General features: G+C 42.4%; 1 long non-coding RNA gene across 1 annotated transcript in view; it reads right to left on the reverse strand.

Annotated features, from left to right (window-relative positions):
• Nucleotides 1–2203: 2203 nt before the first annotated feature.
• Nucleotides 2204–12804, reverse strand: part of LOC107213073 — a 27242-nt gene continuing 16641 nt past the window's right edge. The window contains exons 4-5 of the long non-coding RNA XR_001524627.2: nt 2731–2835; nt 2204–2476 (exon numbers count right to left, since the gene is read on the reverse strand). This is a non-coding gene — a long non-coding RNA (uncharacterized LOC107213073). The remainder of the gene's footprint in view (nt 2477–2730; nt 2836–12804) is intronic.

The raw sequence follows: 12804 nt of genomic DNA on the forward strand, positions 1-12804 counted from the left end.
GGGACAGGAAAGGCCACCCCAGGATATTTTCCCTCTGTGTTTCCTTGCCCGTTGTGGCAAGAAATCAATCCTGGATGTGAGGATTGGCACAGAGAGAAAGTCTGGTGTTTGTGGCAGTGGGGAAGCTGTGGGGGAAGGAGGTGAGAGCAGATCCACGAGGGATGGGTGTGGGGACTCGTGAGGCTGCAGAGCTCAGGGTTCATAACCACGCTGGGATCAGTGACAGCACCACAACAAGGCCAACGTGGGGGTGTGGGAAGCATCAATCATTCCTGAGGGCTCATTGCTGGTTTGTCACCTCGCTGTCCCTGCTGATGGCTCAGCAGAAAGGCAGGAGCTGCAGGACAGGAGGGGAGCCCCAGGGTACAGCCGGGCTGGGAGGGAACCCAGCCATGGAATTGAGAGGAAATCAGGGATGGGTGTACAACAGCAATCCTTTGAGTGGGCACTGAGTGCTCTTCAGCTCTGCTTGCACCTGCTGGGAGATGCTGCTGGGGAAATGCTGATGAGGAAAGGTTGATCAAGAAATGCTGCTGAGGAAAAGATGATGAGGAGAAGGTGATGAGGAAAAGCTGATGAGGAGATGCTGATGAGGAAACGCTGCTGAGGAAAAGCTGATCAAGAAATGCTGCTAAGGAAAAGCTGCTAAGGAGATGCTCCTGAGGAATGTTCTCCTGCTTTGGCTCCATCAGGATCCACTGGAGAGGGCTGTGGCAGTAAATGAAGGTGTAATAAGGGCAGATCCAGCTGCTCAGGGGCCGCCCATCACTGCAGGCACAAAGGGATGGGTGTCTGGGCTTGGGGAATGCTCTCGTTAGCAGGGGAGGAGCAGCTGAATGAAGCACTAAAATGAAAATTTGAACACTAATTACACAACTCCCTGACATAACAGTATCAACAGCAATTTGCTGTTCCATCTTCATTTGCTAAACACCAAGCCCACGCTCATTAATTAGGGATATGATCCAGCCAGCAGCACAAACAGAGCAATTTTTCTCGTGTGAGTGTTTCCATTGATTTCAATGTCATCTGCTCCCATGCTTGCAGAACTGGATACCAGATACACAACCTGGGCCCAACTCCAGCCCTATAAAACACATCCCCTACCTGAAGAGAGCTTGCCAAGATCAAATGTAGCTTAGTTCTGCTGCAGAAAAATCTATATGCATATGGACTCAGACCTGGCTGTGTCTTATCTCATTTGATATTGAATTTTTTGCAGCCCTGCACAGGTTCTCAGCTCAGGGCTGGAGAAGGGGATTGGGTTTGGTGAGGCCATGAGTGGTGTGGGGCTACATTATAAATCTGAAGTGACTATGAATTAAACATTGATGTTTTCACAGCTTTACAGACTGTCCTGTGAGCGAATCTCAGAGATCAATCAGTTTTCAGAGGTGACTGCCCTTCCACAACCTCACAACCACGGATCAGCCCCGTTCCCAAGAGCTGCAACCCCATTAATTCATGCCACAGCACCCTGCTCAGTGGGATTTATACCTTGAACTTGCTCTGGAGAAAATGCATTTACAGGCAGAGAGGTGAAATCCAACAGCTCAGCCACAGATGAGGAATTCTGCTGCTGGTGCCTCCTCAGGAACACCAGATTTGGGCCCTAAACACAGCTCCTGTGGCTGATGCTGATCTGGAGCTTCAGTGGGGTCAGGCTGGCAGGAGGAGCTCTCCCCCTGAAGATCCTGCACCTCTCGTGGGTGTTTGATTTGTGCCTCCTGCTCTCTTCATGTTCCTCCATCTGGGAAAAAAACTTCTTTACCTCGTCCAAATCCAATGCCAGAATGTACCAGCAAGGACTGAGGCCTTAATACAAACTGAAAATATTTAGAATCCCTCTTCAAAGGCAATATTCCTCCTGCTGAGCACATTCTGTCTCCTCCACTTTTCCCTATTTTTGAGCTGAATTGAAGTCTGAGTCCTTCACAGAAGCTTTATCCCCCTTCCACCTAAGGAAAACACAATTTTTGGGAGCAGAAGATCACAGCCAATTACAGCTTCATCATCGATGCTGCAGCTGGGAGGGGAAATCTTCCTAAATATCCAGGCACGGTGTAAAAGCTTCTGAAACCATTCAATTTCCAGCAAAATAGAGGTGGGAGTTTATAGAGGCACTGGAAAGCTGGGGAAGGTGATAGGAGAAGGAGACAGACTTTTATTTGCATTATTTTATTCTTGTGCAAACCCAGCAAAATATAGGATTGACCCTGAGTGAAAGAAGCCTCAGCTGCAAATTCAGTGGAGAGTTTATTTTTGAAAGATGCAGCTTTTACCTGTGGAGAATTTTAACCCTGTTTAGTGTCAGCTCCTTTATTACTAAAGCTCTCCCAAAGATTGAGCAGTCCTTTCGAGAGGAGGCAATTTTGATGGTTTTTAGAGCAAATTTCAACTTCACTGGGCATAGAAGGGAGCTTCAGTGACTTCTCACAAGGCCAGACTCTGAAGATTCTTCATGTTTTGGGTGGCTCTGTATTATTACATTTAGAAAAATGAAACAAAAATTGAGAAAATAACGAATTTTTCCTCAATTGCAATTAAACCATACCCCCCCTAGAAGGAAAACCCAGGAAATGAACATCAAAATCCCCTTTCAGGGACTCAATTCAAAGTTTTGAGCCTGTATTAAATGTTGGACAGGCAAGTATTGATCTTAATTAAACAAATGTGATACAGGAAGAGATCAAGGGCTCACCATTCCTCAGAGATAAATGAAATTCTTACCAAAGATAAAGTGCACAATCCATTTTCTCCAGGAATTCCTGCAGCTTGCCTACAAAGGACCACAGGAATCCTTTGGAAGGAGATGGTTCTGCTGCTCAGCTGGAGCTGAAAGACAAAACAAAGGATGTGGCAGAGTCTGAGTGATTCCCAAGGCAGGCCCAGGCCCACAGAGAAGCAGGAGAAAAAAGAGGAAAAGAGAAAAAAAAAAAAGGGGAAAAAAAAAAAGGAGAGAAAAAAAAAGAGGAAAGGAGAAAAACCCCTGAGAGCTGAAATTCTGCCAAAAAAAAAAAAAAAGAAATAAAAAAGTTGAAGACAGCTACAGAAAGCTTAAATAATGTGGTTTTTTTGAATCAGCAAGGAGTGGTGCCAGCAAAAAAAAAACTCAGAGGGATTTATTTTTTTTTTTTATCCATTCTTTTCCCAGACAATATCTTCTTCCCCAGTTCTTGGTGTCTTTAAATAGTTTTCTTTGAAGTTGGGAAAAGCACACTTGCCATGGACTGTAGCATAGAAATTTGAGGGATAGTGCTTGAAATTGAAATCTAAGTGGGGTAAAGAAGGAAAAACCTGTATAAAACTAATTATTTTTGATATGTAAAAAATTATCCGTTATAAATTACCTTATAAATTATTATTATGAATTATCTGCCACCAACCTTTCTACCCTTCCTCCCCCCTTTTCCTTAAAATAAAAGTTACTTTTTCATTTACAAATAAATGGATTTTACGCAGTTTCTGCCAGTTTATGCCTTGAATTCCCACATCTGAGAAATCTGGACAAATATTCCCACATCAGATGGAAAAACTCAAGAGAATTTATCAACAGAGTTAAAATCAACCCAAAAATCAACAACAAAGCTGCCAGGTCCCAGAGCAGAGCTGCATGAGGCCCAAGAAAGGAGGTTTGGCCATGTATAAAAGAGATTAAAAAGTGAATTTATCACCAATATTAGCTGTAAATGTGATTAGACATATCTGGGTTGTCATCTATTGGATTTTTTTATGGCAGGAAATTAAGAAAGAGATCCCTTTAATCTTCCAGGAAAGTTGGTCCCAGGGCTGTGGCTCCACATTCCGCCTCTGCCTCCAACTTCCACTGCGAAAATTTCCCCCATAACTGAATTCAAATAATGCATTATTTTAAAAACACCTTATTAAGGGTGGTTTTATCTACCAGCTTGTTCTTTGGAGGATTGACCTGTAAGAGAGGGTTTTTCATTGAGAAAAGACATTTTTCAGTGCTTTGGAAGAAGCCCTGAGGTTCCATCCAAGCTGGCAGGGGCTGAAGTGATGGAGAAATCTTAGAGGAGTTCAGTGCATATTAAACTGGAGGAGAAAGCACCTAAAAATACTGCAGCTCCATGAAAGAATCCTTCTTTTTTCAGTTGGAAAAATGGCTTTAAACTGGAACAAATCTCAGCACGGAGCAAGGTGAATCTCTTGGCCAAACGTTCAGGGAACAAAAGAGTAACGGAGCTGATGGAGCAGAGAGCCAGGCCATGGCAATGGAAATAAAGAATAAAACCTGAGGATCCTGAAGAAATTATGGCAAGAGAAATAAAGAATAAAATCTGAGGAACCCAGAGAAATGATGGCTGAAAAATTCATCAAAAAATCGTCAAAACAATCAAGAAACTTTCACACAGAGAAATTAAAGGAAACTCTCGACTTCAGAGCAATTTTGGTTCTGAACAGAACCGAGAACATCTGTCAAGTACTGAAGCAGCTTTTTTATTTTCCCATAAAGAAATTATTTGTCATCCCAGCACTGTGTGTGTCTGTGAGAGAAGCAGGCTGGGAAAAACATCAGTGATGTTTCCCATGGAATGGAAGGACAAGGAAAATGGTTCTGATCAATTCAGCTCAGCTGCAATATTGGGCCACGTGCAGCACCCGTCTTCTTATTGGAATAAAAGGGGAAAAATGCAAACTAGAATGTGATTCCACAAACTGAGTTATGTGGCAGGGTAGGCAGGCACTGATAAAGGACACAAAAGTGGGAATGAGGAGATGACAGGAAATTTCCTGGTGTGTACCAGCAGCCACAATGTGGGGGGTGATAAACCACATTTTATTCTGCTTCCGAAATGCAGCATCTCAACAATTTTCCTGCAAATGTCACTGAATTTTGAAGAAACCCATGTTTTGAACTTGAAGGAAATGGCATCAAATCAAATGTTGTGTTCTGCTGTAATTTGCCAGTTCCAAATGTGAATTGCTCTTTTACTTTTTGATCATTAAATGTAACATTTTAACCCCAAATCCATATGACTCTGCAGTTTTGTTCACACACAAGCAGATGGTATTTTAGCTGCAAATAAATGCGATTTCTCCTCAGGATGTTTCAATCGTAAATATAAGAAGAGGCAGAAGAAAACAATTTTTTCCAGAGCTTTAACTTGAGTTTGGGCAGGGTGGAATGGAGCAGAAGGAAAATTTGTGTTTAAATTCTTGTTAGGGTCTGGTTTTGCACACTCACAGAGCCAGACAATTCCCGTATTTTAATCCAGGAGAAGTTTCACATCCACTCATTTTTTGTGACCTTCAGGGACTCCATCCCTTCCCTGGGGTGTCTGTTCCAATGTTGAACCACTCCTGATACCCAGCCTGAACCTCCCCTGGTGGAACTTGAGGTGTTTTCCCTTGTCCTGTCCATTAGGGTCTGCTCAAACTGAGGTTTCCCCTCTTCCCTTTGAAACCTGGACCAAGAGCACTCCTTGTCCTCATGGGAAGAGCAGCTGGAGGAATAAAATTGAATTCCACATCCCCTTTTCAGCCTCTTAATTTGCTTCTGTTGTCCTTTTTCTCTTAGGTACTTTGATTGAAATGCATTCAAAGAACTCCACCCCTAAATCCAGGTTCTATTCAGGCTCCAGGTGAACATTAGGCTGAAATAATCAGAGCCATCACCAATGAACAGTTTCTCACTATTTTTGTACCAACATGTTATGAATAGATACAAATAATTTCATATAAATACAGATACACCCCCACATTAACCATGAATGGAGAAACACTTTAAAATGCTTCTCATATTGGAAAAAAGTTTGAGAAAACACCAGGTGTCATTTTACTTTTAGATGATTTTGTGCTGTCAGAGCTCTTTTCTGCCATGCAGTCACATTATTTTTGCAGATGATAGGAGAGGCAGCATCTATCATCCCCTCCCCTCCTGAAATCCAAGCAACACAGACCCATCTATCTGCTCAGTGAGAGCACCAGCCTTGCATTTATTTATTTTGGGAACATTCATTCCATCCCTCAAATTTCACTTGTCTGGGAGAGGATCCTACCGGGGGAAAAAAACCCCTCTGTGTTGAGATAGATGGGGAGGATTTGCACTGAGCATTTACACAGATGTCATTTTTCATCAGTTAATTGGAGACAGTCATGGCCCAGTGTTCGGATGGCTTCGTGTTGATGGTAAAAAATAATGACAGCAGAACAAAAGTAGGTGACAAACTGCATCATGTACCAATTAGCAAATCTCACCCTGCTGCTGTTTGGAGGGGAATGGAAGGCAGGCCCACTTTGAAATGACCCGTTTTGGTGGGGGGATGTTATTGGAAAGATGATTTTTCCACCCTCTGAGGCAGTAACTCAGCCCTGGAAATGCCTGTAATGATGCCTCACAGGGAACAATTCCTCCTTAAACCTCATTTTCATGTAGGGACTGAGCACTCCATGCTCCTTTTCCCTTTGGAGACCCAGTGAGGCTGCAGGGAGACGGGAGCAGGGCAGGGATGCTCTGCCAGGCCCTTCATCACTGATGAAATCAGGATTTATGGGAGTGCCTATTCCTGTCTGTCTTAAATCTTGGCCTAAACAAATTGGGAAGGGAAAGAAGAGCTACCAAAGTGGAGCTGCTGAGGATGAGAGTGAGAAACAGCCTGGCTCAGAGTGGGCAGGAGTTTATAAAATCACCCAGGGAGGAAGGAAGAGCTTCCTGTACAAAGAGAGCCATGGGTCCCTCCCTCCCCAAATTCCTCCCTGGTGCGTGGGGTTCCTGTTCCAGCTGATGAACAGAGAGCTGGAGACAGGAGAACAGATCCCAGCCAGGCAGCTGAGCTGGTGTCGAGGGTTATAAACAAAGCTGAAAACTCCCCTGTGGGATTTATATCCCAGCTGTGGGGCACAGAATCACCCGCTGCACTCGGTGGCTTTGGAAACCCACAAGTCACCAGAGCAGCCACACACAGATGTGCTCTGGGAAAGGTCCCAGAGGAGCTGCTGGTCACAGCTGGTCACAGCTGGTCACAGCTGGTCACAGCTGGTCACTGCTGGTCACTGCTGGTCACAGCTGGTCACAGCTGGTCACAGCTGGTCACTGCTGGTCACTGCTGATCACAGCTGGTCACAGCTGGTCACTGCTGGTCACAGCTGGTCACAGCTGATCACTGCTGATCACAGCTGGTCACAGCTGGTCACAGCTGGTCACTGCTGGTCACTGCTGGTCACAGCTGGTCACAGCTGGTCACTGCTGGTCACTGCTGGTCACTGCTGGTCACAGCTGGTCACTGCTGGGGGAGATCTGCTCCGTGCTGTCCTCGGTGACACTCCCTGTCTCTGAAATCAGAGCTAAACAGCACGGGCAGGGCAGCAAAGGGGTTTTTGCTCAAGTAACTTGAGTTAGCAGGAAGGTGCTGAACCATGGCTGCTCCCAATTAAATCAATAATTCCAAGTATTTAATCAAGGATGGGAATCAGAACCACTCTGGTTGAATGTTAAATAGACTGAGGGGCACTGAGAGAGCAATCTGAGCAAGGCTGGGAGGGTAACTCTTGTCTGGGGTAATCAACACCATGGAAAGAAATAATTAAAAAAAAAAAAACAAACCAAGATTTATTTATGGATATAAAAATTTTGCTTCTGCATGGCTTTGATCATTTTTAAACCCAAGTTTCTTCTGTCACTTGAAACGGGCTGAGCATTTCCCCACCTGTGGGAAGAGCAGACTTTAATAAGGCTGGTGCCAACAGGAGGGACCCCAGTGCAGATTCCCAAGTTAAATCAGCCTTGCAGGTGTTGAGGAGTGTGAGGAGTGGGGCAGGAATTCATCCCAACCTCCTCTTCTTTCCCTCTGTGGTCAGTGAAGGTCTCCAGTTCTCCACCCTCCAAAATTAGAGGCAGATCTTTCAGCTTTGCTGACAAAGATTTGAGTGGCAAGACCAAAAGCAAATTTCATGCCGAGATCAGGTGTATTTTTAAAGTGTCCTCAAGGCCAATCCTGAATTCTGAAGTATTTGGAATTATTATAAAAAATTATATATTATATTACATGGAAACGAGGAAATGATGGGCTGCCTAATCATTGAAAATGGTATGAATAATAATGATAAATATTTTGATAACACAAGCTTAGAGCAATCAGAACCTCTCAGTTCTCTGAACACAGAAAATCATTTTGACAGGGAAATGAATATTTGGGGGATGTTTCATTCTGATTTTTTGTTCAATGAATCGTTTTGCCTTCCCATGGGGAAGGAGGTCAAGAAGGAAATCAGAGCTGGGGGAATAGAGTTCAAGCAGTGCACACACTAGAGGCTTCCTCAGAAGCAGTAAAAACCCACAGAAATGATATTATTTTAACTTTCTCTGTAATAATGTGGGCTGTGCTTTCATTGCCAGCCTTTCAGGATAATGGCATTACCAGACCAAGGTAATATTTGAAATATTTATGACACAGAGGTTGCCTGAATATGTTGCTTTTATGTAATTAAGGGCTCTGTTTGACATGGATTAATGCTCATGGAAATGTGGTATACTGCATGTTTTGGTAAATATTTCCTTGCTCATTCTCCATGCTATTTTATGCTGTTTTTAACAAAACCATCAAAAATATTTACAAATCTGCTCCTGAAATGGCAGCTTTTGATGTCTTAATTTTCCCATGAAGTATGGCTGGCCTTCATTAGAATTCAGGGTTTTAAGACTCGTGGATATAATCCCTCTATATAATTTACATGGAGTTTAAAACTAATAAACAAAACCTTTCCTCTGTGGTCTCTCTGAGAACACAGAGCTTTGTTTTTGGCTGGTTTTTTTCAGGTTAAATGGGAATATTTCTGCGGAGCACAGGGGATGTGCTGAGGTAGAGCTGCAGAGTGAAAGGTGGATTAGATTGCTGCAGATGTGCACAACAGTTTGAGGGAAATTGCAGAAGAAATAATAAAGATTTCACAGGCTGGCAGAGGTTTTATCCCTGACTCTCATGGAGGTGATTTGGGTTTGGAATAGGGATCATTTTGAGGTTATAAAATACACAGGAGGTGGAGTCACCCCTTGGAGGTCAAACCCAATCCTGATATTTTCCACCTAAAGCGATATTTTCTGATGTGTAGGGATTGAAGTTGTTTATTCAACGTGAAATATTTCTTATTGTTTGATTTCCCCTTGAAAATTGGATTAATTCCATTAGAAACCACTGACACTTGTCTGAACATCACCAAAGCTGTAAAGAATAAATGTCTTTTAGTTGTAAAGAATAAATGTCTTTTTCCCTCATGGCTCGCAAGAGTATAAATGAGAGTCTTAAAACCCCAAAACTGAACAAGAAAACCTAGAAAATCACACTGTTTTAGTGCTGAACCATCAAATAACAGCTTTGGGAAGGACAGGAGGGAAGAACAGCCGCTCTTTATTGCCTGGGTGAAGTCACTCCTTGGTTAAGATTTTGCTCTGTGTTATTTAACCTCTCCTAAATGGCAGCTCAGCTTCCAACATTGCTGTGCTGTGCTGGCAGAAGGAAAGCTGAGAGGCACTGAAATACTGCTTCATGTCAGCAGGAAAGGAAAAGGATGTTTGTTTACATGCCCATAACCCACACAGACCTTAAAACCCGCTCCTGCAAGTATAACTCTCAATTTAAGGGTGTGAGAGGATCCACTGGTTTTCATTTTAGAGCTGAAAACCAAAAGCTTGGTGCCACTAATGTTGGAAGAACGTCTCTTGGGCATAAGGCTGGTGAAATCTGACCGGAATAAACACTAAATTCTGCATAAAGCCAGAAGATATCTGAAAAATTATTAAAAAAAACCCTCTCTCACCTCTCTTCCCCAGGTGAATTTAGAGGATTTGCCTGGCTTTTCACCCCCTGAGTGCAAACACCTCCCCACACTCGGGAAATGGAATCATTTCCTCCGAGCACTCAGCTCTGGGAGTCCTGGCCCCGAGGTTTCAGCTCTGATTGAGAGTTAACACCACACACAACACTTACAGCAGTCTCTGGACTAAAATAAATGAGTTTATTTGGGCTTTTTCTCCTCCAGTCATTCTCACTTTTGACTCGCACCAAGCTCTACCTGCTTTGCCCTGTGTGCCCTGCCCAGAGCCCCAGCAGGGACTCAAACAATGAAACTTTTTTTCCTTCACTCTCCACAGAAAGAAGAAAGAAATGGAGTATATGAAGCTTCATATAATTATTTATATGTGTATTTATTCAAATCTTTATATATATAATATATAAATCATATACATATTTATATTCATATTTATTCAAATCTTTAGTGAGATTTTTCACTAGAGGCAGGCTCATTAAAAAAAATTGAATTAAAAATTCAATTTAAAAATTCAATTTAAAAATTCAATTTTAAAAAAAATTGTATAAAACCTACCTTAGAATCTAAGAATTTTGGTGCCATTACTACTCTGAGAATATTTCTTGTTGCATTCTTCACCAGCTAAAGAAAATAATACCCTCCAATATATCAAACAGATTGTGAAATCCTCCCAGAGCGAGCTCTGCTGCTCTTCCTTTTAACAATAAAATGACATTTTGGCAAGGGAATCACTCCTCTCTTGAAATTTCACTTTTTTATTTTGAAATGATAAACATTCCCAAGGCTTTGGAACAATGAAGGAGCAAAGGCTTGTTTGAATCTCATTGTCTCCCACTCAGAATTAAAAAGAGAAGGCACAGTTTCATTATAAAATGTTTGCATTTTAACCCAGCTCCCTCCTTCTCTGCTCCAGAGGGAAAAGTGTGAGGGATTTGGGCAATAAGTACAGGAAAGAGTGAAAAAGTTGGATTTTCCTTGGGTGAAATGTCACAAACACACTCAGGTGACTTCTGAGGCTCATCCAGCACCTCTGCACATTCCATGGGAGATGGTGAGGGGAAGAAAAGAAAACAGAAGAATTTAACATCTTTTAATTGAAAAGATACTGTTCAAATGTTCAAATAGAAAACAATGCAGCTCCTTAGGAGATAAAGCAAATCACGGCCATTTCCCTAGGCTGGTTAATTACATGTGTGTGACACTGCAGAAGAGAGCAGCAAAATTTAGTTTTAATTAAAGATATGAGGCAGATGATGATCTTCATTGATAGAAATTGATAATTAAATAATGCTGTAATTATTATTAATTGCTTCCCTGACTGTTCTTCTCTATCTGATCATTTTATTGAACCCTTCAGAGTTTTCTTTTTTCTTTAGTCTGTCTGTTCATCTTTGAAGCCTTTCTGATGTCGCTGCTTCTCCAGCAAAACTCAGGAGCAAAACTTGTCCTTAATAAAAATCCAACGAAGCACAATTTAATTACATTTCACTGGTGCCAGCAGCATTAAAATGGAAATGAAATTTCACATTCAAATCACCAATTTAACAAAGCTCACATGCAAGCTGGAACTTAGATACCTAAAATCTTCAGACTGCTCCTGGAAGCAGCAAGGAAATGGTGGAATAAATCAAGGGATGGATGTGAGCAAGATAGAAAGAGAAACAGAGGTTTGTGGTCTTCTCCCTTTGGAAAAAATGAAGGTTTCCTGTAGGTTCATCAGGGGGTTTCTGAAGATTTTAATTCTGATTTTTGAGAATATTTCTCAATCAAACAAACCTGAAATTCAAGTAGCAACATCCTTCAGTGCATGGTATTGTGTTGATGAAAATGTAAATTAGTAAATGTATAACAAAGCATAAATTAAACCATAAATCAAGAAATTAAACACATGTGCTGCTTCATTTACCACACCAATACCTATGAGTCAAGGATATCAATGAAGAGGAAAAGGGCAATCCAAAGAATTTTTGCAAGAAGATTATTCTTGGATCCAAATCAAACCCAGAATCGGCACTAAACACACACAGGAGAATCTGGAGAACCCAGAGGAGCAGTTTCAGCTAAACTTTGCAATTATGTACAGAAAAAGGAATTAATTACAGGCCCATCTCTCTGTGTTCATTCTTTTACACAGGAATAATCCCTCAGATCTGCGGATCATGGTGTACCCATAAAAACAGAATATTGGCTGTAGCTTGCACTATTTCTCCTCCCTGAGACAAATCCAAACCCAAGGAAAAGGTAAGAGAGGTTTTAACCATGAGCTCCCAATATATTTTTCACATTGTGGGAACGCTTGCCTGAGGTTACAAGGCAGAAACAGCTGGGGGAAAACCACACTGTGTTTTATGTGGAGCAGTTTCCTCTTTAAACAAATTAACAGCAGGTTTCCCTTCCTCTTGCATCAAGGGAAACCAAAACCCCATTTGGCACCATTAAACCATGGCCCAGCTGCAAAACCAGAGAGCAGGCTGGCAATCTGTATTTAATCAGTCTTATTGAATTTGCTGCACACTGAAGTCAGTTTGTTATTGTCATTATCCAAGGAGGGGGCTCTGCTCATGAAAGGTGTTTAACCATCCGTGACTTCCTGGCACCGCCTGGTGCCAGAAATGCTGGCAAGGGGTGCCAAGAGTCCTCCTGGCAGCACAGAGCATGACAAACACATGATTATATTGGATTGTGTCTCAGGAGCAGCCAGCAGCAGCCACAAAACACTGCTGGTTTAATAATGAACATTAAATAACTTCTCCCATCACTTTTTAATGGAATATTCATCTGCTCCGAGTTAGGCACCCCTAAAGGTTTCCTGGGCAGAGAGAGCTCAACCAAATACAAACGCTCTGAAGCAGAGAGGCTTTGGCAGAGGAAGGGAACCTGGGGGAATTGTCCATGTGCTGATGGGTTGGTTTGAGAGCACGCAGGGCAGAACCAAGGCTGGCAAAGCCCAGGCTGGTAAAGCCCAGGTTAGCAGAGCCCAGGCTGGTAAAGCCCAGGTTAGCAGAGCCCAGGCTG

The sequence above is a fragment of the Parus major genome, chromosome 20, assembly GCF_001522545.3.
Source record: "Parus major isolate Abel chromosome 20, Parus_major1.1, whole genome shotgun sequence".
In the NCBI taxonomy this organism is placed as follows: Eukaryota; Metazoa; Chordata; class Aves; order Passeriformes; family Paridae; genus Parus; species Parus major.